Source organism: Zalophus californianus, chromosome 7 (genome assembly GCF_009762305.2).
Source record: "Zalophus californianus isolate mZalCal1 chromosome 7, mZalCal1.pri.v2, whole genome shotgun sequence".
NCBI classification, from domain to species: Eukaryota; Metazoa; Chordata; class Mammalia; order Carnivora; family Otariidae; genus Zalophus; species Zalophus californianus.
The window spans coordinates 117,148,653-117,174,979 of record NC_045601.1 but is presented as its reverse complement, the minus strand read 5'-3'; the positions used below and the strand labels follow the sequence as shown (position 1 = coordinate 117,174,979).

Sequence of the window (26,327 nt, the reverse complement as noted above, 5' to 3'; positions counted from 1 at the left end):
TCCTTAATGCCCATCACCCAGTTACCACATCCCCCATCCACCACCCCTCCAGCAACCCTCAGTTTGTTTCCTAGAGTTAAGAGTCTCTCATGGTTTGCCTCCTTCTTCTATGAATTATTTCTTTTCAGAATTTTGCAGGTAATCAAAAGTCACTGGGACGCCTGGGTGGCTCAGTCGGTTAAGCGTCTGCCTTCGGCTCAGGTCATGATCCCAGGGTCCTGGGATCGAGTCCCGCATCAGGCTCCTTGCTCAGCAGGGAGCCTGCTTCTCCCTCTGCTGCTCTTCCTGCTTGTGCTCTCTCCCACTATGTCAAATAAATAAATAAAATCTTAAAAAATTTTAAAAACAAAAGTCACTTATTCATTCACTCAAATTAATCCAAAGTCATAAAATCATTTAAGTTGAGACTACAGGGCAACATAATCACTCTTGATCTTACAAATTTTTCAAAGAAGCAAAATTTTTAAATTTTACAAAGTAAGTAAAGTAAGTCAAATAATTTGCAGCATTGTCTAAAGTTCACAAGAACCAATCATTTCAAAAAATAGAAGCGTGTCTTGTGATAATGTAGTTAGATTAGCTACATATGTTTACATTTAGGTTTGCTTCCCAGAAACTGAGACAACAAATGAGTCAAAGAACAAGGAACAAATCCCTTTTTTCCCCAAAACCAATTTACAGTGATTAAAATCAAATTAATAGCTGTGTACGGTAGGGAGTACAAAGGGGTAGGAGGAATGACTACAAAAGGGCAAGAGGGAACTTGTGGGGCAAAAAAATATTCTGTATATTGTATTCTGTAGCAGTTCTATGGTATATACATCTGCCAGAACTCATGAAACTGAATGATTCAAATGTTTCCATTTGTTTTATGTGAATTACACCTCAATAAAGTTGACTAAAAACCATAAAATGAGATCAAAAGTTTCAGTTGTCAAGTTTGTGGACTTTAGCTACAGAGAACCAAAAAGGTCATTATGTCAAGCATAGCACAAACATGCCTTTTCCCTTCTCAATTTTTAAAATTTAGTTTATTTTAAACTAAAAATCAAAACCATTCACCCATTTCTACCACCCCGTATCCCCACAAATTATTTTTATAAGTCAGGTAGTTTATAATTCGCTTCCAACAAAATAGAAAGAGGACATAATCAAGTTGTAAGCTGTTACATTATTTAAAATAATTTTTGATGATACCTCACTACGGTATTTAGAAAATAAAATTCTGCAGAAATTCAAGCAGTTAAGCAAAATTGCTACAACAAAATTCCATCCATTACCACCTACTTATCTATGTGCACAAAGTTTCCAAGTGCTTATGTATATAAAAGGAAAATTCAAAATAAAACTAATGCTACATTTTGTCTCATTCTAGAAATAAGTATTATTTACCCACAGATATATTAAATTAATTGGGAAAAGCGCCATCTATCTCATAAAGAGATTCATTGTCAAGATAATTTTACTTTTTTATGGTTGATAATTACTTATAAAAGTGTCTAATAAATTTACTCTTTTGATCTATTGTGTACTATACCAAATTGCAATAAGTCAAACAAAAGAAGCATTTTTTTCCATTAACGGCATTTTATTTGCACATATGTATTACATCCCTAGAAAAAGAATCCCAGGATTTTCTCTCCTGTGTGTTTTTGTCTTGTTTCTTCATGGTCCGTGATGCCAGGTGAGGTTGTCAGGACAATGAAACCAAACTGGTAGGACGGGAGCAGTTTACTCTGTCATTTTTCTAGATCTTTCAGTAGTACATCAAATCTGGGACTGATCACTCCACACTTGTTTCACTTGCCCGTGAGGTTCCCAGTTCTGTGGTCATCAATGATTTCAAATTCGCCAATGTAACCGAGCTTCATCATCACAATGAGAAACTGGACGATGACTTTGGAGCATGGCCTAATAAGAACCTGGCGTTTGCCTCTCTTTTCACATTGTTCATGCTCTTCCAGGACATTCATGCACACCACTGCGGCAGAATGGAAAGATGGTGGAAAGAGCACAAAAGAAACATTTTAACTCTTAGAAATTTATGGCAATAGAAACTTATTTTGATAGATTTTGTTCGGGTTTTTTTCTAAAATTTTATTTCTAAGTAATCTCTACATCCAACGTGGGACTCAAACTTACAATCCTGAGATCATGAGTCACATGTTCTACTGACTGAGCTAGTCATGCATCCCTATAGATTTTGGTTTTGCAGAGAAGTAAAATATGGTGACCAACCAAAATATTTTGCATGTTTAAATTTAGGATAAAATTTAAGCAAGTTGAGAATAAAATTGGAGAAAAGAAAAACAATGCAAAATGTCTGAATGTTTATATTTATGAAACAGTTGCCAGACATAAAATCTTGGATACATTTTTAAATGACGTAACAGTTTTATTTTTTAAATACCAATAATGACCATAAACTTACATATGTTTAAACAATGAAAATTTCCTTGTCGACTTCAAAATGTATGGGGAGAAGAACTCGCTTCCAAGAAATAGAGTAGATGTACTTTTTCCTCTTCCTCCTGCTAACTACAACTAAAGACCATGGACATTATTGTAAAACAAGTATAAGAAGACTCTGAAAGGTGGAGAGAAAGCAGACTGGCTAGCTACTTCAGGACTCAAGCAATCACACGATGGTGAGGTCCCCAGATTCCCCTTTGCCTTAAGTATCTCAGACTTAGAGCTCAAAAAGCCAGCAACCCAGAAACACAGGAAAAACAGCCAACAGGAATAGCTGGGGGAAAAAAGAGGTGGGGGCAGCCTAGCAAGGCAGAAAATTTTAGACAATTCCTCTACTCCAGCTAAATCCCACCAAAAAATCTGACTCCACCTCCACCAGCAAAGGCCAATTGAGAAGCTTAGACTTCCAACCCTCCCACATAACACACACTCTATGTCAGTGGAAGTGAGTAGGGAACCTGAATGTTCATCCCTTCCTGGTGGCAATGGGCCCCCAGCCCCCAACCTCCACAGTGTTGATGGAGACATAGGCTTCTACCCTGCATCAATAATGAATCACTTCGGGCACCTGGGTGGCTCAGTTGGTTAAGCGACTGCCTTCGGCTCAGGTCATGATCCTGGAGTCCCGGGATCGGGTCCCGGGATCGGGTCCCGCGTCGGGCTCCCTGCTCGGCGGGTAGTCTGCTTCTCCCTCTGACCCTCTCCCCTCTCATGCTCTCTCTCTATCTCATTCTCTCTCTCAAATAAATAAATAAAATCTTTTTTAAAAAATAAATAAATAAATAAAAATAATGAATCACCTCTTCCCGGCCCCAGGGGTGGGGGGAAGGTGTCACACAATGCCTGGTGCAGAGTCAGGATTCTATCAAGAGGGTAGGACCTCATCTAATATGACTGTTGTCCTTTAATAAGGAGAAGAGATTAGGACACAGGCATACACAGAGGGAAGGCCCCTCTGTGTATACACAGAAGGAAGATGGCCACCTCCAAGCCAAGGAGAGAGGCTTCAGAAGAGACCAACCCCACTGACTTCCAGCTTTCACAACTGTGAGAAAATAAACTTCTGTTGTGTAAACCTCCCCAGACTTATGGAGGCCCAAGCAAATCAGGTCTTGTATTTGGCCCTAGGCCTAGTCCTTATTAAGGAAGGAATTTCTAAGGTGAGACAGTAACATTTAGTACGATTGTACTGAAGGCTAGGGCAGTTGGAGAAAATGAAAATAGGAAACCCTTCGATTCTGATGGCAGAGAATATGGATGTTAGAGACCACAGGACCCTCCAAGGGTTTTCCAACTAGAAACAAAACAGGGGTTGCCCGATTCTACCAATGCCTGCCCAAATTTCTTAGGTCTTAGCCCTGCACTGCGTACCGGCTGGGGTCCTGCTCCTATAGCATTTCCATCTCTTTCCTGAAGGCTTTCTCCAAAGCTCTGGAGGTCACTGCCCCACTCACAGTGAACTAGAGGGGACAGGAAGTTCACACACCAAGAAGCAGTTTTCAACCAATGACTGAGGGAATCTAGCTCCCTTGTTCCTCAGCTGGGATGACTCTGAGGCCTGCAGTCCACGTCATTTCCCAGAGTTCCCTACAGGGTTCAACTCCAGTCATTCACCCTTTATTGGCTGCCCTCCCTTCCCTGTCTAACTTCCCCCCAATCTGCTACTGAGGATTCCCACACCTCCAAAATAAACTGCTTTCACTTGTGTCCTTGTCTGAGGAACTGCTTCTGGTAGAAACCTAAGTAAGGGGCAATCCTCTCAGGTCCCCTCCCTCTTTGGGAGCTTTGTACTATATCTCAATAAACTCTGCTGCCCACCAAAAAAAAAAGAAAAGAAAAGAAAAAAGAGGGCGGCACTTGGGTGGCCCAGTCAGTTAAGTGTCTGCCTTTGGCTCAGGTCATGATCTCAGGGTCCTGGGATAGAGTCCCGTATGGGGCTTCCTGCTCAGTGGGGAGTCTGCTTCTCCTTCTCCTTCTGCCCCTCCCCCCTGCTCATGGTCTCTCTCTCTCTCTCAAATAAATAAATAAAATCTTAAAAAAAGAAAGGAAGAAAGGAAGGAAGAAAGCCGAAGTAAGGCACCTGGCTGACTTCTTACTGCTTTCACAGCAGTACAAGTCAACTTCTCTCTACCCGTCACTCAAGAGTAATTAAGGGTGACTCTTGATCATGGTGCCTGGGGATCCAGCACCCTGTCTCTCAAAAACTCCTTATTCCTTTCCTTGCCAGGATTTTTCCTTCTTCAGCACAGATGACAGCCCAATCTATTGACTATTAAGCAAAGACAGTTTAGAAACTGTTGGAAATATTTTTATTCTGTTCAAATTTGTAATAAGAGAGACAATACACCCTCTCTGGGCCTGCCCTTGTATGCTGAGTATCTGAGTTTGGGGGAGCACTGATCATCTGTGACACAGTCTTAAAGGATTATAGGGCACAAGGCCCCCAGACTGAGACCCTCTCCTCAGCCCACGGATTCTGTATCAGCTCCAAAGCAGGAAAACTGGCTCTGATTTCATCAAGAGTCCTTCTCAAATCTATAATTTATGGCATAAGCACTGGCTTAGACATTTAGTAATCAAGGCCTTTCTTTCATCTTGCCTCTTCCATGGTTTTCAAAAGTAAATTTTAAATGCAAGAACTGCATCTTTTGATCATCATTGTTCTGCTGTGGTCACCCAAGGCATGAAGAGGAAAGACCTTATCTGCCTCGAAAGTAGAAAGACAAAACAATCTTCAGTTGACATCCTAGAATTTTTCCCGCCACACACCTGCCTTATACCATTCTATATGGTTTGAACATTTTATAACAAGAACGAGTTCAGGTATTTACTGTGGAATTTTTTAAACAAATGATAAGAAATAGGACTTTTTTTCAAAAGAAGGAATTCCCACTAGGGGGTAGTAGAGAATCACAATCAATCTTAGTCTGACCCTGAAGGGCAAAAGGAAATGTACGTTAAACTGGGAATTCAAACACTGTAGCCCGTTTGTAGCTACAAATATTTATTAACTAGCTCAGTCTAAGGTGTAATTTCTTCATAATGCCAGATGATACATATCATATTCTTTTGAGCAATGTTTTTCTACTTATGGTCTCCTATAACTTGCTTTTCTGTAAACTGGCCTGCATCCACTTATATAGGACTACTGAAATTGAACAATTGGGGGACATTATGGTTGGAATGATAGAATTTGGAGAGGAGATACACTGATAATAAAAACACATACTCTTTCTCCATAGGTGAAGTAAAATTATAGTAATATACATTGGATCTGCACACATTCCTCTCCTTAAGTCTCCCTGGATAAAATGAGGCAAGTGTATTCTGAAAAAAGGAGTAACCAGAAGTGGGCTGTAGCATCCTTACCTAATCTCCAGCATGTGTGACCAGGCTGCATCAATGACCCTCAGGCCTCTGCCCAGTTGTTTTGCCCATTTCCTTTATCCTAGCCCATCCCCAGCTCTGATCTGGCCCAATAGGTGTGAGATCTGGATATTCTCACCTGTGATGTGCTATTCCTTTTCCCTAGAGGCCAGACTGGAGGTCTCACAACCACCTGTACCATCTTGCAGGGATCCTTCGAAATGCATGGCCAGATTCACCTCATTATGGTTGGGTACCACCATGACCCCACAGATTTATTTCCCTTGGGATCCCAGTTCTCCGGACTGGACAACAGTTTAATCCTTGAATGCATTCTATTAGACCCTGGTTCAGGACCCTTGCGTCTCATCCTCTGTCGCCCCTTCCTCAGCCGTGCCTTAAATTTAATTTTCTTTGATTCTAACTCATGCCAATTCCAGGAGAGACACAGTCTCCTTCATCATTGGTCAGAGTTCCCAGCAAGTTGTGCTGGAAATCCAATGGGCAAACGAGGGCTATTTCTGAGTTCAAAAGTCCGTCTTTTGACTATTTTTCTCTTGGATTATTGTTAAATGTTCTGAATATAATCCTGTGTAAATTATGTGTGATGCAAATAAATCTAGTTTTTGGCTCTTGGGTTTTCTTTCTTTAGGGTGTACTTTGACAAAAGTTTCTAATTTTAATGTGGCCAGATTTATTAACTTTTTCTTTTATTTTTATGTTTCTTTTTTAATTCTGTATAGTTAATATACAGTGTTATATTAGTTTCAGGTGTACAATATAGTGATTCAACAATTCTTAATTTTTTTAAAGATTTTATTTATTTATTTGAGAGAGAGAGAATGAGAGAGAGAGAGAGAGAGAGCATGAGAGGGAGAGGGTCAGAGGGAGCAGACTCCCTGCCGAGCAGGGAGCCCGATGTGGGACGCGATCCTGGGACTCCAGGGATCATGACTTGAGCTGAAGGCAGTCGCTTAACCAACTGAGCCACCCAGGCGCCCCCAGTGATTCAACAATTCTATATATCACCCGATGCTCATCACAAGTGCACTCCTTAATCCCCATCATTTATCTCACCCATCACCCCACCAACCCAAACCATCAGTTTGTTCTCTATAGTTAAGAGTCTGTGTCTTGGTTTCTCTCTCTCTCTTTTCTCCTTGGTTCGTTTGCTTTATTTCTTAAATTCCACATATGAGTGAAGTCATATGGTATTTGTCCTTCTCTGACTGACTTCACTTAGCATTATAACATCTAGATCCATCAATGTTGTTGCAAAAGACAAGATTTCATTCCTCTTTATGGCTGATCCAGGACTATATTGAATAAAAGTGGTCAGAGTGGACATTCTTGTTCCTGATCTTAGGAGGAAAGCTTTCAGTTTTCCACCATTGAGTATGATGAATTTATTTCTCACTTCTACCGAATTTATTTATCAGTTCTAGCAGTTTTTTTAGTGGAGTCTTTCAGGTTTTCTATATATAGTATCATGTCATCTGCAAATAGTAACCGTTTTTACTTCTTCCTTACCCATGGGTGCATTTTATTTCTTTTTCTTGTCTGATTGCTATGGCTAGGACTTCTAGAGGAAAGCTCTCAGTTTTTTACCATTGAGTATGATGTTAGCTGTGGTTTTCTCATATATGGCCTTTATTATGTTGAGGTATGTTCCCTCTACACCTACTTTGTTGAGGGTTTTTATCATGAATCGGTGTTTTTACTTTACCAAATGCTTTTTCTGCATCTATTGAACTGATCATATGGTTTTTATCCTTTCTCTTATTGATGTGATGTATCACATTGATTGATTTGCAAATATTGAACCACACTTGCAACCCAGGAATAAATCCCACCTGGTTGTGGTGAATGATTCTTTTAATGCATTGTTGGATTCGGTTTGCTAATATTTTGTTGAGGAATTTCACGTCTATGTTCATCAGAGATATTGGCCTGTAGTTCTCTTTTTTTTTTTTTTTTGTAGTGTCTTTTATTTGGTTTTGGTACCAGGGTAATGCTGGCCTCCCAGAATGAATTTGGAAACTTTCCTTCCTCTTTTATTTTTTGGAATGTTTTGAGAATGGGTATTAGCTCTTCTTTAAATGTTTGGCAGAATTCCCTTATGAGGCCATCTGGGCAGGACATTTATTTGTTGGGAGCATTTTGATTACTGACTCAATTTCATTGCTGGTAATTGGTCTGTTCAAATTTTCTATTTCTTTATGATTCAGTTTTGATAGTTTATATGTTTCTAGGAATTTATCCAATTCTTCTAGGTTGTCAAATTTGCTGGGATAAAAATTTTTTTTAAAGATTTTATTTATTTGACAGAGAGAGCACCAGCAGAGGGAGAGAGAGGGGCAAGCAGGTTCCCTGCTGAGCAAGGAGCCCGATGTGGGACTCGATCCCAAGACCCCAGGATGATGACCTGGGCCGAAGGCAGCCGCTTAACCAACTGAGCCACCCAGGCGTCCTTGGGATAAAATTTTTCATAGTACTCTCTTATAATCCTTTGTAATTCTGTGGTGTTGGTTTTCATTTCTCCTCTTTCATTTCTGATTTTGCTTATTTGAGTCCTCTCTCTCCCTTTTTTGTGAGTCTGGTTGAAGGTTTATTAATTTTGTTGATATTTTCAAAGAACCAGTTCCTGGTTTCATTGATCTGTTCTATTGTTTTTTTACTTTCTATTTCATTTATTTCTGGTCTAATCTTTATTATTTCCTTCCTTTTACTGGTTTTGGATTTTGTTTGTTGTTCTTTCTATAGCTCCTTTAGATGTATGGTTAGGTTATTTGAGATTTTTCTTGCTTCTTGAGGTAGGCCTGCATTGCTATAAACTTCCCTCTAAGAACAACTTTTACTGAATCCCAAAGATTTTGGACCATTGTGTTCTCATTTTCATTTGTGTCCATGTATTTTTTTTATTTCCTCTTTAATTTCTTGGTTGACCCATTCATCATTTAGTAGCATGTTATGTAACCTCCATGTACTTGTGTTCTTCCAAGATTTTTTCTTGTGGTTAATTTCTAGTTTCATAGCATTGTGGTTGGGAAAGATGCATGGTATGACTTCAATCTTTTTTAATTTGTTGAGACTTATTTTGTGACCTAACATGTTATGTATTCTGGAAATGTCCCATGTGCACTTGAAAAGAATGTGTATTCTGTTTTAGGATGGAATGTTCTGAATATTTGTGTTGGATCCAACTGGTCCAATGTGTCATTCAAAGCCACTGTTTCCTTGTTGATTTTTCTCTTCAGATGCTCTATCCGTTGACGTAAGTGGGGTGTTAAAGTCCCCTACTATTATTGTATTATGATAGATTTTTTCCTTTATGTTTATTAGCTGCTTTATGTATTTCTATGTTTTTAAAAAGTTATGTGTGTCTTATGTAATAAATATTGCCCTACCTTAAAGTCATATAGTTATTTCTTTTACATTTGATCTGAAACTTTTAATATTTGTTTTTAATATTTTAGTACTTCGTTCATTTGGAGTTTATTTTTATGTATGATGAATGTATATCCAATTATTCCATTGTTATTTATTGAATAGTACATCTTTTATCCATTTATCTTTAATGTCCACTCTTCACACACAAGAAGCTCTGATACTATCTTTCCATTCTATTCTGTTGGTCCAGTTGCCTATACACCCTGCCACCACCAATAGTGCAGGGTCTTAGTGACAGTATCAGTCTTCAGTAGTATCTTGCCTTTTCTTTTGTTTTTTAAGATTTTTTTTATTTATTTATTTGACAGAGAGAGAGAGCACAAGCAGGAGGAGCTGCAGGCAGAGAGAGAGGGAGAAGCAGGCTCTCCACGGAGCAGGGAGCCTGATGTGGGTCTCCATCCCAGGACTCTGGCATGACCAAAGGCAGACGCTTAACTGACTGAACCACCCAGGTGCCCATATCTTGTCTTTTCTTAACCTTGTACTACTTTGTTTTATTTTAAAATCAGTTTGTGTAAATTCCATAAAATATCCTGAAGAGACTCTTCTAGGAATTATATTGAAGCTATAGAATGTATTGGGAAGACTAACATTTTTGTAATATTGAGGCTTCCTAACCATGAATATGGTGTATCTCTCCATTTATACAGGACCTCACCACTGTCTTTCAATGTTTTTAATTTTCCCTGTTAGGATCTTGCATGCCCTTTCTTTCTGAGAATTTATTCCTGATGACTTTAAGTATTACTATAAGTTACTATCAAAAGGGACCATTTTATCACATTTCCTATCTTTTTGTTTGATAGAAAAATGCAATTGACTTTTTGTGTATCTCTCTAACCACCTTGCTAAACTCTCTTATTAATTCTTGTGTTTAGATTATTTTGTATTTTCTCTGTAGACAATCATATCACCTATGAATAATGAAAGCTTGCTTTCTTCCTTCTTACGCTTCTAACTTTTCTTCCTCTCCTCCTACTTTCTTTTCTTTTCAGCTGTTGTTCAAAGTCCCCTATTCCCTGCCTAAGTAAACCTAATGTATCATTTTCCATTTCATATTGTAAAATTTTACTCTCTAACAGGGTCTGCCTTTTTCTTTTAACCCAATGCCAATAATGGAATTTCAGTTCTTAGCCTTGAATTGCCAGTGACAACATTCTCAGCAAGATAAAAAGCAAAAAATGTTCTTTCTTGTCCCAAAAGCTGGGAAGAACAATGTATCTTTAACACAAAACTTTCTTATAAATGATATTTCTAACAAGGATAATTTTTCAAACCGCTAGGCTTCAAAGATTTGGGGTGAGGCCTGATAAAATTACCTTAACCCATAAAACATCTGTAATTTTGATTACTCATCTTTCTTAATAATTTAGTGTTCTTGTAATAATGTTGAGTTAACGTCTTCATCTACAGGAAGGTAAAATTACTTATGAATGTTCTCTGTCAAACCAGAAAAGAAACATTGGCATTTCCCTGTACTCACACACAGAGAATAAGATGGTTCTACTGGAATTTTTTTTAAAGAAAATGTGAGCGACTGTTGGATAAACCAAGCAGAGAGTAGAGATTTAAGGAGAGTGGTTGCATACGGAGCCTAAAAATGAGCCACAATAAAAAATTTTAAAAGATTTTTAATTTTAAAAGCCAAATTAAGATAAATCTGTACTTGGGGGTGCCTGGGTGGCTCAGCTGGTTAAGCGACTGCCTTCGGCTTGGGTCATGATCCTGGAGTCCCAGGATCAAGTCCCGCATCGGGCTCCCTGCTCAGCAGGGAGTCTGCTTCTCCTTCTGACCTTCCTCCCTCTCATGCTCTCTCTCTACCATTCTCTCTCTCTCTCAATAAATAAATAAAAATCCTTAAAATAAAAAAAAAATCTGTACTTGGGCCTCAGTGGGAAACTACTTGCCTCTGTGATCTTTCCCAGCTAGCTCAAAACTTTGCTGTTAAAGAATTATTCTTACTAAAAATCCAGAGCTGTTCGAAAATAAGAAAATTGTGGTATTTTATTGTGTTGTTGATTTTGTCTAAAGGTTTTTGCCAGAAGTCACTGGTGATATGGGTTCAAGTAGAGTGTTACCCGTGAGTGTGTTAGCAGTTGAATCAGAGTGGGCGCTCCCAAACTTGAGTGCACCAGGATCGGCTAGAAGGCTTGTTAAAATGCAGATTCCTGGGACACCCATCCAGAGTTTCTAATTCAGAGCTAGGTCTGGGTTTAGACCTGAGATTTTGCATTTTAGTACATTTCCAGGTGATGCTGAAGCTGCTGATCCAGAGACCGTATTTCGAGAACTGATAGAGTAGAATGATAGTAATTTCTGTATTATGTTCTATCATCCGTTTTCCTAAGCTGATTGAGTTATAATTTCATGCGATTCAAAGTAAGTGATTCTTTGAGAAAAATGAGGCTAAGGGGCGCCTGGATGGCTCAGTTGTTAAGCACCTGCCTTCTGCTCAGGTCATGATCTCAGAGTCCTGGGATTGAGCACCAAGCCCTGCATCAGCTCCCTGCTCAGCAGGGAGTCAGCTTCTCCCTCCCTCTGCCTCTTCCCTGGCTTGTGTACACACTCTCTCTCAAAAAAAATAAATAAAATCTTTTTTAAAAATTTAAAAAAGAAAAATGAGGCTAAGATGGAGAGAATCTCCATGGAGAGCACTAAGAATAACCCAGCCTGGGTTTAAGTACACAATGCAGAACACAGAGGTTCTGTGTTGCTTTTTGAAGTAACAGAGATCCACAACCCATCACCCCAAGGTATTTTTTTAAAGAAACATATGGAAGCTGTGTGATTTTTTTTTTCCCTCTTCTAGATGTCTGCATTTTCTCCTTTCTTTTCCTTGGAAGGAAAGTGCTACTGTACGACCTTCAGCTTTCCCAAGAAATTAATGATTTCCTCTTTTATTTGAGTGCAAATAATGCGGGACTTGATCCTGGGACTCCAGGATCATGACCCAAGCCGAAGGCAGTCGCTTAACCAGCTGAGCCACCCAGGCACCCCCAAGTACAGATTTATCTTAATTTGGCTTTTAAAATTAAAAATTGAGTGCAAGATTTATTTTTCCTGTGTGAAAGTCCATGTGAACTGTGTTTAGGATTTTTTAAATCCTTGACAATATATATATTGACTTATAATTTTCCTTTCTTGTAGGGTCCCTGTCAAGTTTTTAGTATAAGGGTTATACTAGTCTCATAAAATGAGAAGGGGATATATCCTCTTTTCATATTCTGTAAAGACTTCTGTAGGATTAGAGTTATTTTTTCCTTTGAGTGTTCGTTGCAACTTACTGGTAGAGCCATCAGGACTTTGCATTTCCCTTGTGGGAAGATATTCAACAGTCAATTCAATTTTTTCTGCTGGAAAGAGGATTCAGTGTAACTGAAAAATGATGAGTAGATCATTGTGTGGTACCCCCAACTAACGACTATTTTCAGAAAGAAAGAGCAAAGCTCCTTTCTATCACCTACCAGGTCCTGAAGAAAACTCATTCTTTGGATAGATGAGTCTAAGGGGTGGGCGGGGCGAGTGCAGGGCTCACAGGGAGAAGGCCTTGGGTTACTTTGGGAGCAAGAGCACCAAGAATTCAGTTCTAAGAGAAGGATCAGTGTTTTTTCAAACTTTTTTGTAGTTTGTGCTAACACAGACAAACATAAGCACACACATTTAACAGAAACAAATGTTACATGAAACTATAGTTATGCTCACTGCCTGTGATGCAGGCTGGCATTTTCTGTTCCATTTTATTCTAGTCCATCCCAAAGCTAATGGTCATTTAGCATGGTAATCGGCACTGAACATTGGTCTATTTTATTCTATCCCATTCCACTAAATATCTATATTTATATATTATATATATGATTAAAATTTTCTATTACTATATACATATATATAATGTATGGGTGCTTCTCGGCCGCCGATCCCTGGCCTGGCTGCCCCGCGCCCCGGGGTTTGGGGGACGGAGCCTGGGAGCTGAGAATGCAGGGGGGGCGAAACGGAGTACCGGGATCCCGGCCCTGGGGGCAGGAACAGCGCACACAAACTGGGAGAACCTTGGGGACGGTGACTGAGGGCACCCGGAGAAGTGGGAATAACCCCAAGCGGCTTTAAGCAGTGGGGACCCTCCGCAGCTCCCCCCGCCCCCACTGCGCCGAGCTCTGATTGACGTTCAGTGGAGCCAATCATAGCCAGGCCCCTGCGAGCCCGCGGATGCGCTCCCGGAGGATTCCGGAAGTCAGGGCAGCAGCCCCCGCAGGGGGGCCCCTGGGAGCCCTGAGGCTTCGCGCCTGGGGGGGCCCTCCCTGAAATGCCGGCGCCCTGTTGAAGACCTGGACGGAAGCGGTCACTGCGGCTGGAAACCCGAGGCTCCATGGGAGGTCCCTTACTGTCCCTGAGCGCCTGCCTGGAGGAAGAGGGCATCCAGTGGCTCTGCAAATACCTGAAGAACGCGCAGGGGACGCTAATGCAGGTGAGATTTGGGGAGGAAATCGTGTCCCCCAGGCATCACCCAGCTGGGGTAGTGAGGAAGGGATACGGGCCTCTAGGTTTCTCTCCGGGTCTCTCCGGGTCTCTCCGTGGCGCCTTGGAGTGAGGTGGGGGAGAGCAGTGAGAATGGGTCTGTCCCCGACGGGAGAGGAGGGGTGGACCCTTAGACCCTTAGGCCCTCTACTGGTAGGAGGTGTACGAGTGCTCTTGTCCTCGCGGCATCAGTGAAACGAATCCAGGCCCTGGGAGAGGGTCCCCGGAGAATACCTAGAGTCGGACATTTATTCCTTCAGTTCTCATCACGTTTGTTCGGGAATATAACTCGTCCCCTTTCACGTGAGGTGGCTGCGTTTGTGCCACAGCCTTCTTCTCTCTCACACAACCCTCTGGCCTCACGCTGGGTCCCTCAGACTGAGACGCGGTTCGGAGGGACAAGTGGGAAAGGAAACCTCGGCTCAGGCACTGTGCACGGTGGCTTAAGCACGACCAGGGTTCCAGCCTAGAGAGAAGTATAAACCCTCTCCTCTTGCCTTCTCAAAGCCATCTTCCTACCTCCTTATAATCATCATGGATATAAATGCTGGCCTACTTGTCCGAGGTGCTCTGGTTATTAGAGAGGAATTTGAATAATATAGACGAAAAGCTTGAGTAAAAGCGAGTGGGGATACCAGGCCTCTTCAGCTTGACTGGTGGGTTTCCCACACTTAATAGGTGAGGTTCGCAATATCCCGCTGCTTGTAAGCTAGGGTGACTCACAGATGTGCTAGAGGATGGAAGGGAGTGTGCCCTTCGGGAAGGCAAGTCAGCCTGGCAGGCAGACAGTGTGGCCAAGAAGCCACCAGGTGGGGGTCAGCACATGCAAGCGAGCTCCTGCTGCTGCTTGGATGGGAGGAGGTGTGGCAAGAGGCTGGGGAAAACTCATCCTGATGGTCAGTCTGAGAAGCAGTCAAGATGGAGAACTGCAAAATCTGCAGTACTCATTCTCCGGGAGTCCCAGTGCCCAATGACAGGCTCCACCAGGGATGGCCAGCCCCTGTGGGCTGAGCTCTGCAGGCCTGATCTGCATTCGGATCTCCCCTACTTCTTCACATGGTCAGGGGAAGTTGAGCCAGGAGCTCAGAGAATAACCGGAAGGGCACACAGGCACCTGAGAAATGGTTACCTTAAATCCAAGAGATCCACTTCAAGAACTCTTCTTGCATTCCCCAAATTTTCCTCTGTGATTCAATGGGAGGAAGCCAGGTCCCAGCGTTGATTAAAAACAAATAAACAGAGCGCCTAGGTAGCTCAGTTGGTTAAGCATCTGCCTTTGGCTCAGGTCATGGTCCTGGGATTGAGCCCCAAGTCTGGTTCCTTGCTCAGTGGGGAGTCAGCTTGTCCCTCTCCGTCTATGCCCCTCCTCCCCACTCGTGCTCTCTCTCTCTCAAATAAACAAAATCTTTAAAAATAAATAAATGAACAAAGAAAACTCTTAAGTGAGCATGTGTGAGTGTGTAAATGGTGCTACGCAGTGATGTGATTGGGTAATCAAAAGGGATATCCACCCCAGGCAAATACGAGGAGCAAATTTGGAGTCAAAGAAACTTGGTGTGGTCCCCAGATGCAGGGTTCATTAAAGAAAAGACACTGCTTTGGGACAGATTCTAGGACTGCAGTCGTCTAATGCCAGGGACTTGCACCTCTTTTCCTGCATTGTTTCCCAATTTTGCCCCAGTTCTGGCATTTAAATGTTTATACCACTTCAAGTTTAAGACTAATGGTTTGCTCTACAACCTCCTAACTCCCACTTCCCTGCTAGCCTCACACAAGTCATTTTCTCTTCCCAGGTAGTAAAAGGGGGTAATATGCTCATCTTCAAGTAAATAAGAGGGAGGAATGAATATTGTGAGGGAGGGAAAAATTGGGTCTCTGCAGTAGGGGAAGAGTTGCTAAAAATTAAAGAACTTACTGTATAAATGGGAGCTTCAAGACTAGCGTGTCTTTCCATTCATGTTTCCTTCCTCAGTTTGAGAGGAATTTTTGGCAGAGAACTGAAAAAACTGTCTACTCCTTCATCTCTCTCCTAACACCTATAGGTTCTCTCCTCCAAGTGTTTGTCCATTTCCGATTAGGGGAACATGAGAAGGGAGAATAATAGCTCAATGGTCTTTCCTTCACATCTCCCTGGAGAGAGTTGTGAAATAAATGCCTCCTTCCACAGGCTTAGGTGGACCTGAAATTCTCAGCATGTATCCAAAGAGTTGCAAAGAATATAATTTCCAACACATCACATATATTAACACATTTAAATAAATCTGTTAATCACCTTGTCATGTGTCCCGTGGGATCTAATTACCATAATTTATTGACACCCATCACTAATTTTTAAAATGCACAACCTCTTCCTTAACAGTTGGAAATTTTACATTGCTCCTTTTTTTTCTTTTGAATTCATATTTTCATTTTCCTCCCCCTGTAGAATTTTTTTTTTCTCAACCCTGGCCCAACATTCTAATGTAATGTATTTTTGGTCTTGGAAATCTTTTCTTGATCCATCTAGCATGCTTCTTTGCAACAAAATATGTTCTTAAAATAAATCTTTTATTTCCTGATCTAAGTGTTTGAAAAGTCAGATGAATCAAGATAGTACTACAATTATTAGAGATAATTGATCAAAATAATATAAATAACACAGATTTGAGTAAATAAAAGTAGAAAACATAAATTTTTAAAAAGTAACTATTTAATTGGAAATGTTTCTCTTACAGAGATGGATAGGGGCTTTATTTTCCCTACTTCATGTTGATGAAAGTTATTTATTGTTATTATGAAGCCAGTTCCATATGATTTCTATTCCTTTAAAAATATTTTAACATAAAGAACTAAAAAATCTTACTCACATATAAAAGTATGGAAACAGAATAAGTATAAGAATGGAAGGAATTTTGTTGTAGCAACTTCACCCAATTTTTAAAATTTCTTCTTGGTGGGCGCCTGGGTGGCTCAGTTGGTTAAGCAACTGCCTTTGGCTCAGGTCATGATCCTGGAGTCCTGGGATCGAGTCCTGCATCAGGCTCCCGCTTGGCAGGGAGTCTACTTCTCCCTCTGACCCTCCCCCCCTCATGTGTTCTCTCTCTCATTCTTTCTCTCAAATAAATAAATAAAATCTTTTAAAAAATAAAATAAAATAAAATAAAATTTCTTCTTGGTTATATGCCAAAACTCACATGGTGCACTATTATTAAATACTATTTCAAATAATCGCACAACTCAAATGTAGAGTTCTTCTTCAATTTTGTTGAAGCAAAGAATTAGAAACTACCTGATTTGCAAAACTCTTTTTACACATTAGTTTCTTTCACTCAGTTCTTAGAATATACCAAAGAAGCTTTTAAAATTCTTATGAAATAACTAATATTTATACGTTAGAGGCATCTTGTTTGTGAAACTCAAATTGGATGAAACTAGGGTTAGAAAGAAACCCACAGATTTGGAAATTAAAAATCAATAGGTTCTGAATAAAGACCTTTTCCCCATTTTTTAATGTCATTTGGAAGTGCATTTAAAAATTATGACAGAGATGGGCACTAAACTATTGTGCATGTGTATGTGTGTAATTTCATGTGACCGTAGAAAATGATTAATTTTGTAATCATGCATTTGTTAGGTATAGAACAGTGTATCAACATCCAAGAGGGAGAAATTAATCCCAAATAAATGAACCTGGATTTCTAGAGTTTAGAGTATTACAACCAAGACTACATTTTGGAACATTTTGTTTTGTATCCCCAGATAAGTGGATTTCTGCTTTTAAGAACACAATTTAATCTACTCAGTGGAAATTAACTGCAAAATGAAGAGAAGGTATTAGATCATTACCCAGTGTAAGTTTACAGAAATTCTATTTCTGATTGCTATGTGAATTATTTACAGCAGAATCCACAAAATATTTCCATCAGATTAACCTGAATCTAGTGGGTATATATAAAAACAAATAAATGAGCAGAGAAATAACAGTATATCATAGACTTATACCCAAATAGAAAAATGTCTTTGTATGATCCAGTAATATTTGGTAAAAGTCCATAAAAATATTTCTTATATAAGTCAGAATAAGCTCAAGAAAACATATATTAAAGTACTCCCAATATGTGTTTATTTTACTCCAAAATATGATGTCGATCTGTCAGAAGTAAATGTCGAGACTTTTGCCTTCACTGCTTTCAAATCATGCAACCTAAGCCAGGGAAGTACAGATGAGACGAGTGAGTAGGTCTTTGTTAGTTCTTAGGGAACTCCGTTGCAAGTTACTATTTCTTTACATGATTTTTATAAATTGAGGATATTCTTTTTTTTTTATTTTTAGAAAGAGAGCATGCGTGCCAGTGGGGGTGGGGGTAGGGGTGGGGCAGAGGGAGGAGACAGAGAATCTTTTTTTTTCTTCTTCTTTAAATTTTTTATTGTTATGTTAATCACCATACATTACATCATTAGTTTTTGATATAGTGTTCCATGATTCATTGTTTGTGCATAACACCCAGTGCTCCACGCAGAACGTGCCCGGAGAGAGAGAATCTTAAGCAGCCTCCACACCCATCGTGAGCCCAGTGCAGGGCTCAATCTCACAACCCTGAGATCATGACCTGAGCTGAAATCAAGAGTCAAATGCTTAACCAACTGAGCCACCCAGGCACCCTTAAACTGAGAATATTCTAATGCCAAAACAGATAAGGATTGGAACTTTGCCATGAATTTGTCACCTGAATGAAATTTAAAAACCACCACCATCAGTATTTCTTGCCAATGCTAAGGAGCCATTAATCCTTTAAAATTAGAAAAGGAAGCCTTCTGGGCGCCTGGGTGACTCAGTCCTGGGACCAGCCCCACCTTGGGCTCCCTGTTCAACGGGGTGTCTGCTTCTCCTGTTCCCTCTGCCGCTGCCCGCCCCCCCCCCCCGCCCGCTAGTGCGCACTCTCTCTCTCAAATAAATAAAATCATAAAAAAAAACAAGAAAGAAAAGGAAGCCTCAAGGTTATCAGATGCAATTTTTCAGCATTCCAACTTTTCCACTGAGGAATTATGCAAATCCAGAATATTGTAACACAGGCCAAAACTCCCCCATTTCTTATGCCACATATCACCCTTAACATATAAAGTTACTCAACTTGGAGCATTATTGACATTTGGAGTTGAATAAATTATTCATTGTCAGGTATCCCGTGCATTGTAGGATGTTTAGCAGCATTCCCCACCTCTACCCACTAGTACTGATCCCCGACCAGAACCCTTTCAGTTATGGCAATAAAAAACTGTCTGCAGATATTGCCAGGTGTCTCCCCTGAGGGGCAAAATGGTTGAGGATCAGTGCCCTTAACAGAAATATAGAAGGACACAAAGTTGTGGTTAAAGGAGGCTTCATGTCTACAGGTTTTGAACTGTCCTTTTCTTTGGTACTCAGAAGTATTTTATTCCCAGGTCAAGGCACCATAATTAGATCTTGGATAGGTAAGTGGTACACCTTCCTCTTGTAATGTGGGAGAAAAAGATTAAATACTATAAGAGCAGTCATAAGCATGTCACTTTTATTTTTTTTTTTAAAGGGGCTTAAAACACCAAGCGTTTGATTAAGCACATCACTTTTTCAAGAGTATGCACATGGATGTTGTGGGTCTAGATTCCCTTAAAATTTTCTGTGCCTATGTCCCCTTTGGAAAGCCTTCTGATACCCCCGAAAATACAAAACCCCAGTTTGAAGACTGCTACTCTTGGAGACTATTACAAACACTGGTACAAACACAGAGCCATGCTAAATAGAGCAAATAAGTTCTACATGCAAGACATGAACTTCTTTCTTTTTATCTCTAGGGTAAAAAAAGAAAGAAATACCCATTCCCTAAAATCAGATCAATTCCATATCCTGAACATTTAGGAAGATTTTCAACTCCAGCTGCCCAGCTGCTCAACACAGATCGCCTCACATAGCACAAAGATTCCTCCCTTGATATTAAATGGAAATGTGAAAACGACCTCAGCATTTAGAAACCTTAAGTCTTACATGAATTGTTCTAACAGTCCAATGAATATCATTAGTATAGCTTTGAATTCCCATAGAAAAATGTTAGTTGGGTATTAACTAGATTTAAAGATTTCACAGTGTCTTCAGCAGAAAGTGACACAAGGGCTGTTAGAAATGTAAGCTCTTCTCTCTACTGTTTTTGTAATTGTCTACCCAGTCATGACAATCGTGAAAAATGTTAACAGACATCTGAGAAGTGAAACACATGCTCAAGTGCAGCAACCATTTAGGCAGAAGATACCAGACCAAGGTCCCAAAGTCAATTAGAGATTTTAGAAGTTTACATTAGGTTAATATTAAAGAAAAATATAATCAGGGTACCTGGGTGGCTCCGTAGGTTAAGCAACCTTTGGCTCGGGTCATGATCCTAGAGTCCTGGGATCAAGCCCTGCATCAGGCTCCTTGCTCAGCGGGGAGCCTGCTTCTCCCTCTCCATCTGCCTGCTGCTCCCCCTGCTTGTGCTCTCTCTCTTTCTCTCTGTCAAATTAAAAAAAAAAAATCTTAAAGAAAAATACAATCACCATTAATATAAAAAATTTGTCTGTGGGACGCCTGGATGGCTCAGTGGGTTAGGCGTCTGCCTTCAGCTCATTTCATGACTCAGGATCCTTGGGATCCAGCTCCGCATCTTCCAGGGCCCCTGCTCAGCGGGGAGTCTGCTTCTCCCTCTCCCTCTGTGCCTCCCCCTACTTGTGCTCACAAGCTCTCTCTCTTTCTCTCTCAAATAAATAAAATTTTTAAAAAAAATTGTCTGAGAAGTATGACACTTTAACTTTTACCAGATACTGTAATTGGAATAACATGAGGATTCCATGTCATTTGTGATACTGAATTTTTAAGTTGTATCTCTGAGCACCCATGACTACGTTTACATACCTCTAACATTAATTTAAGACATAACAAAGTCTGCTCTATAAGGTAAGTGAATGAAATTTAGGACATTCCATTTAATGTAGCCTTTCAATTTGAAAAGATGGGGGCTGCCAAAACTTGTAAGTAATAAGAGATCCTTCAGTGGGTAAATGGATAAACAATTGGTACATTCACACAATGGAATATTTTTAAGCAATTTTTTTAAATGAGCTATCAAACCACAAAAAGACATGGAGGAAACTTAAATGCATATTGCTAAGTAAAAGAAGTTATCTGAAAAGGCTACATACTGTGATTCCCAACTATATGACATTCTGAAAAAGGTCAAACTGGAGACAGTAAAAAGACCGTAAAAAGATCGGTGATCACCAGGGTTTCATTGGGAAAGAGGGAAGCAGAGAAGAATAGATGGAGGTCAGGGTATTATTAGGGCAGTGAAGCTATTCTGTATGATATTGAAATGGTGGATACATATAATTACATATTTGCCAAAACCCATAGAATGTACAATACAAAGAGTGAACCCTAATGTAAAACTATAGACTTTACTTAATAATGTAACAATAGGGTGCCTGGGTGGCTCAGTCGGTTTATCAGGTCATAATCCCAGGGTCCTGGGATCAAGCGTCATGTTGGGCTCCCTGCTTGGCAGGGAGTCTGCTTCTCCCTCTACCCCTGCCCCTGCTTGTGATCTCTCTCTCACTCTCTCAAATAAATAAATGAAATATTTTTTTTAAATAATGTAACTACATTGGCTCATCAATTGTAACAAATATACCACAGTAGTGCAAGATGTTACTAACAGAGGAATTTGGGAGAAGGTAGGGAGTGAGGGAACATATGAAAACTATCTGTACTTTCCACTCAATTTTTCTGTAAACCTGAAACTGCCCCCCCAAAAAAGTATTCTTAAAAAAAAAAAAGGCATGGTTTTATATGGACAGAAATGCTATGATTCCATTTTTATTTTATACATGATGAAATCAGCAGGGACATAATTTAAACTCAAAATGCACAAAATAATTTAACTTATGAACATGTTTACCCAGCTCAAGAATATTAAATAAGCGTAGATTAAAATTAAGTTCTCTTGAATTTACTTTATTGAGTAATCGTCTACATACTAGTTTAGATTTTTAGTGCAGAGAGGTTTTTTTTTAAGTTTATTTATTTAAACAATCTCTACACCCAACGTGGGGCTCAAATTCACGACCCTGAGATCAAGCATCACATGCTCCACCAACTGAGCCCGCTGGGTGCCCCACTGCAGAGAAATTTTTAGTCTTTTTATGACCACTTATTATTGGTCTACAGTCCAGTTGCATATCTGATTTTTATTTTATAACTTACCAAAGACACTGAGGAAATTAAACCAGAATTATATTTTCCCATTTTTTATACAAAAATGTTTTAGGAACAGGAAGTATATTTAAAAAAAAACCGTTTAAGCATTCATTATAACTTAGTTATTTTTACATGAGTTTGTACTTTTTCATCTTACATTTATCAGAGTATAGTATTTACTTTTGAACTAAGGTTTTATAATAAGTCTATACTTTTCTAATTTGCAAGGCACCTTTCTTGCCATTCACAACTATCGGGGTGGAGCTAGAGTGTATTATGCTACGAAAAATTAAAGAAAGACAAATACCATATGATTTCACTCAAATGTGGAATTTAGGAAACAAAACAGATGAACATATGGGGTTGGAGAGAGAGAGAGGGAAATAAACCATAAGAGACTCTTAATGATAGAGAACAATCTGAGGATAGATGGAGGGAGGTGGGTGGGGGATGGGTTAAGTGGGTGATGGGTATTAAGGAAGGCACTTGTGATGAGCACTGGGGGGTATATGTAAGTGATGAACCACTGAATTCTACTCCTGAAGCCAATTTTGTGCTGTATGTTAACTAATTAGAATTAATTAGAAATAAAAATTCGAAGAATAAAAAAAAAAAGGAAGACAACTTTTCCAAGTAGAAAATCATTAAAAGATCCATCCTCTGAAGGCTAATTTCTTTAACTTACTTAACCTAATTGTGTTACTTATAGATTGGAATTTTTCTCTGCAATCTCTGGAAAAAAGGGTGGTGGAGAACTCAGGTTCACAGATCCTGTACTTTGACCTTATCCCAGCCTGGAATTTTTCTTAAATGTTATGAACATTTAAAGCATTAGGAACCGTGGTTAATTTCTCCCCCCGCCCCGCCACCCCGCAACTATGTATTTGAGACTCCTGTCTTGGATTCATGTGAGTTAATAATAATCTCTTGGAATCAATAAAAACAGGAGCTCCATTGAACATGACGGACAATAGTTTTCATTTTCCAATATCCTCCAGATGAGGACTTCGTTGTAATTTAAGGGCACCTTCCAAAGAAGGCTCCTTTCCTTGAAACCCACAGTGTAGCCACACCAGTTCTCTAAGAAACAAGCAGCAGACTCCCAGCCTTTAAATTTCCTACTCTAAAGACATACAAACTGATCGGCAGTTTCTCCCATGGAAACTGTATACCTGGTCAATTTTCCAGGGCCTTGTTTTTAAGTCAAGAACTCTGCAGCCTACTCTCCTTCTCACAGTCTGGGTTTGTTTCCTGGGTTTACTTGGGTTATCTCGCTGATTCACTGTTGCTGTAAAAACGGGGCTGAGCATGCTGTGTTGAAAGCCACTCACTGAAAAAGCAGAGGAGACTAGTCATGAAAACCCTATCGGCTGATAGATTTCTTTCTGATAACTGCTCATAAATGGTAGCACTTTTTTTTTTCCAATCGAGCAAATCTTCAGGAGCTGACCAGGATCCAGAGCTGTTTCAGCCTAACTTGGCTGTGATCTCCTTCCCTATGCTTGAGGGCATGGAGCTATATGGACTATATGTCTGAAAATACCCTAGATGAATTGAATATTGAATTACTGTACAATAAACTGTACAAATCTTACCTCGAGGCATTCTATAAATTCTGTAAGAATCATGGTGATGTCACAGCAGAAATTATGCATCCCATTCTTGAGTTTGAGGCTACCAAAGGTGCTTTTATCACTTTTAACGCCTTTGGCATTGAACTGAGTAAAGATGACCGGGAGACCCTCTACCCGATCTGTAGCGAGCTCTATCCTGAGGGGTGGCACCTGTTGGCTCAAGCAGAAGACTGATCAGATCAGATGAGGAGAGTAGCAGACCGTTATGGAGGATATAAGCCTTTGTTTGAGACTGTGGGTGATGGCAGCAGAAGAAAGACGTTGGAAGATGTGTTTTATGAGCGTGAGGTACAAATGAACGTGCTGGCATTCAACATGTAATCCCACTACGGCATGTTTTTCGTATACACAAAGCTGAAGGAACAAGAAATGAGAAATACCATGTAGATAGCAGAATGCATTTCACAAAGACATCGAAGTAAACAGTTACATTCCAGTGTTATGGCCCAGTGTGGGGCTTCAAATGAAGAAAATCATAAATATTAAGAGGTTTTGAGGAAAATAAAAAGAATTGTGTTATATGATCTGGGTTATTCAAAAATAATCCATACTGCACCTTCATGAATTGCAGGCTCACTGGAAACAGTAAACTAACCCTGAAACAGTGTTTCTTTTTTTTTCCAGCAGCTTTAAATTTTGTTTCCACGTTTATGTCTCATTTTTTACCAGACCTTAGACATTAATTCTAATTAACCCTATGGTAACTTTTTCTAGTCTTGTTTGGTTGTATTAAAAATCAGATCTAATTTTTAAAAAATAAAAAAAAGAAATGTGCAGCTTCTGCACCAAAACAGCTGGAGTTTGAGATTCTAGATCCTCTTGGATACCTCACTTTCCACTTCACAATTAACCCATGTTTTTACATAGGAAGGGAGAAAAAAATCTATCAAATAATGGAAAAAATAATTAGCTTCTTGGGAAAGTTGAAAATTATCCAACAACCCCTTTCCAAGGGGAAAATAATGCATATATTAGAAGAGAAAACACAGTGATATAGCTTCCCTAAGCTTCTCAAACACCAAGCATCACCCACCTACGTATCCTCCAGAGAGCAACAGGTGGATTGTAAAACAGGAGATTTACTGATTTCAGGCTGCAAGTTCTGCACATTAGCGGCTCCCGTACTGCTCCCCAGTATCAATATGGGAAAACAGACTTTGCCAGACTTCAGTTCACATGAAGCAAGACACCTCACTAGAGTCTAAAATGAGGCTAATTTAGATCACAAAATCTAGAGGTAAACAACAATTTTGGCTTGAAATTTTCCAGCAACCAACTCAAAATGCTGTTAACAGTGGCTGTCATATAAAATGAATCCAAAGCAAGACCAGGAAATTTCTCAAGTTCCTATTTTTAAAAAGTGAGCCTCTCAACAATACTGTTTTAGGAAGTCCAATAGGGGGTTTCACAGGCCTGTTTCTTATGTGATTACTCAATATAGGTAAACATCGGGGTGCCTGGGTGGCTCAGTTGGTTGAGCATCTCCCTTCGGCTCAGGTCATGATCCTGGAGTCCCAGGATTGAGCCCGCATGGGGCTCCCCGCTCAACCGGGAGTCTGCTTCTGCCACTTCCCCCACTGGTGCTCTCTCTCACTCTCTCTCTCAAATAAATAAATAAAATCTTTAAAATACGTGTGTGTGTGTGTGTGTGTGTGTATAAACATCATCAAACCAAAAGATAATTCTGTAACAAGAATTCTACAGAGACCCAAGGCATTACAGAAGGATATGTACAGCAATAGAAAAAAAAATACAAAGTAACCCAGAAAAATAAAGGGACTAACTCTTACTGGTATGAAGCAGGTCAAGAAAAGTTTCCTGGAGAAGGAGACATCTGAATGGAATTTTCCAAGTAAGCAGTAGAAGGGGAACATTCCAGACAAAAGAAACCACAAGAAAGTAAAGGCAGGCAGTCATGAATCAGCATGTTTTCATAAAGATCTATATCTATAATCAGATTAACTGACTGGGGAAAAAAGTGAAACAGGGAGATACAGGAGAGGTAGGCAGTAGCAAGATCAAGAAATGCCTTCTCTGCTGTGTTAGAGATTTGACATTCATTATAAAACAAGTAAAATTATCAAAGCTCTAAATGAAGACATTAAAAATAGTATTGAAGATGAGAGAATATACTTAAGGCTGTCTGAGAGGTGGAATTTACACTAAGTATTGAGTAATAAAATGAAGGGTTTGAGGGAAATGTAAGAATGTGAGTCTAAAGTTTCTGATTCAGGGGATAAATGACAGGAAATCATTGAAATCCATTGACCTATCCTGCACTTTAAAAGGATTTCTTTGCCCATACAGGCTTCTGCAACAATCATGTATTGATCATTAGAGAATATCAGATTTATGCAGATATTTGAAATGTCAACACACTTTATATACTATCTTTTCAAATCATATTCATTAATATTGCCACTGATCTCATCAGAAAAAAAAATTTTTTTAAGATTTTATTTATTTGACAGAGAAACAGCGGGAGAGGGAACACAAGCAGGAGTAGTGGGAGAGGGAGAAGCAGGCTTCCTGCTGAGCAGGGAGCCCGATGCAGGCTCGATCCCAGGACCCCGGGATCATGACCTGAGCCGAAGGCAGACGCTTAATGACTGAGCCACCCAGGTGCCCCTCACCAGAAAATTTTTAAGTACCCC

General features: G+C 39.8%; 1 pseudogene; it reads left to right on the top strand.

Annotated features, from left to right (window-relative positions):
• Positions 1 to 23,559: 23,559 nt before the first annotated feature.
• On the top strand, positions 23,560 to 24,462 carry LOC113927973 (annotated as a pseudogene).
• Positions 24,463 to 26,327: the final 1,865 nt, after the last annotated feature.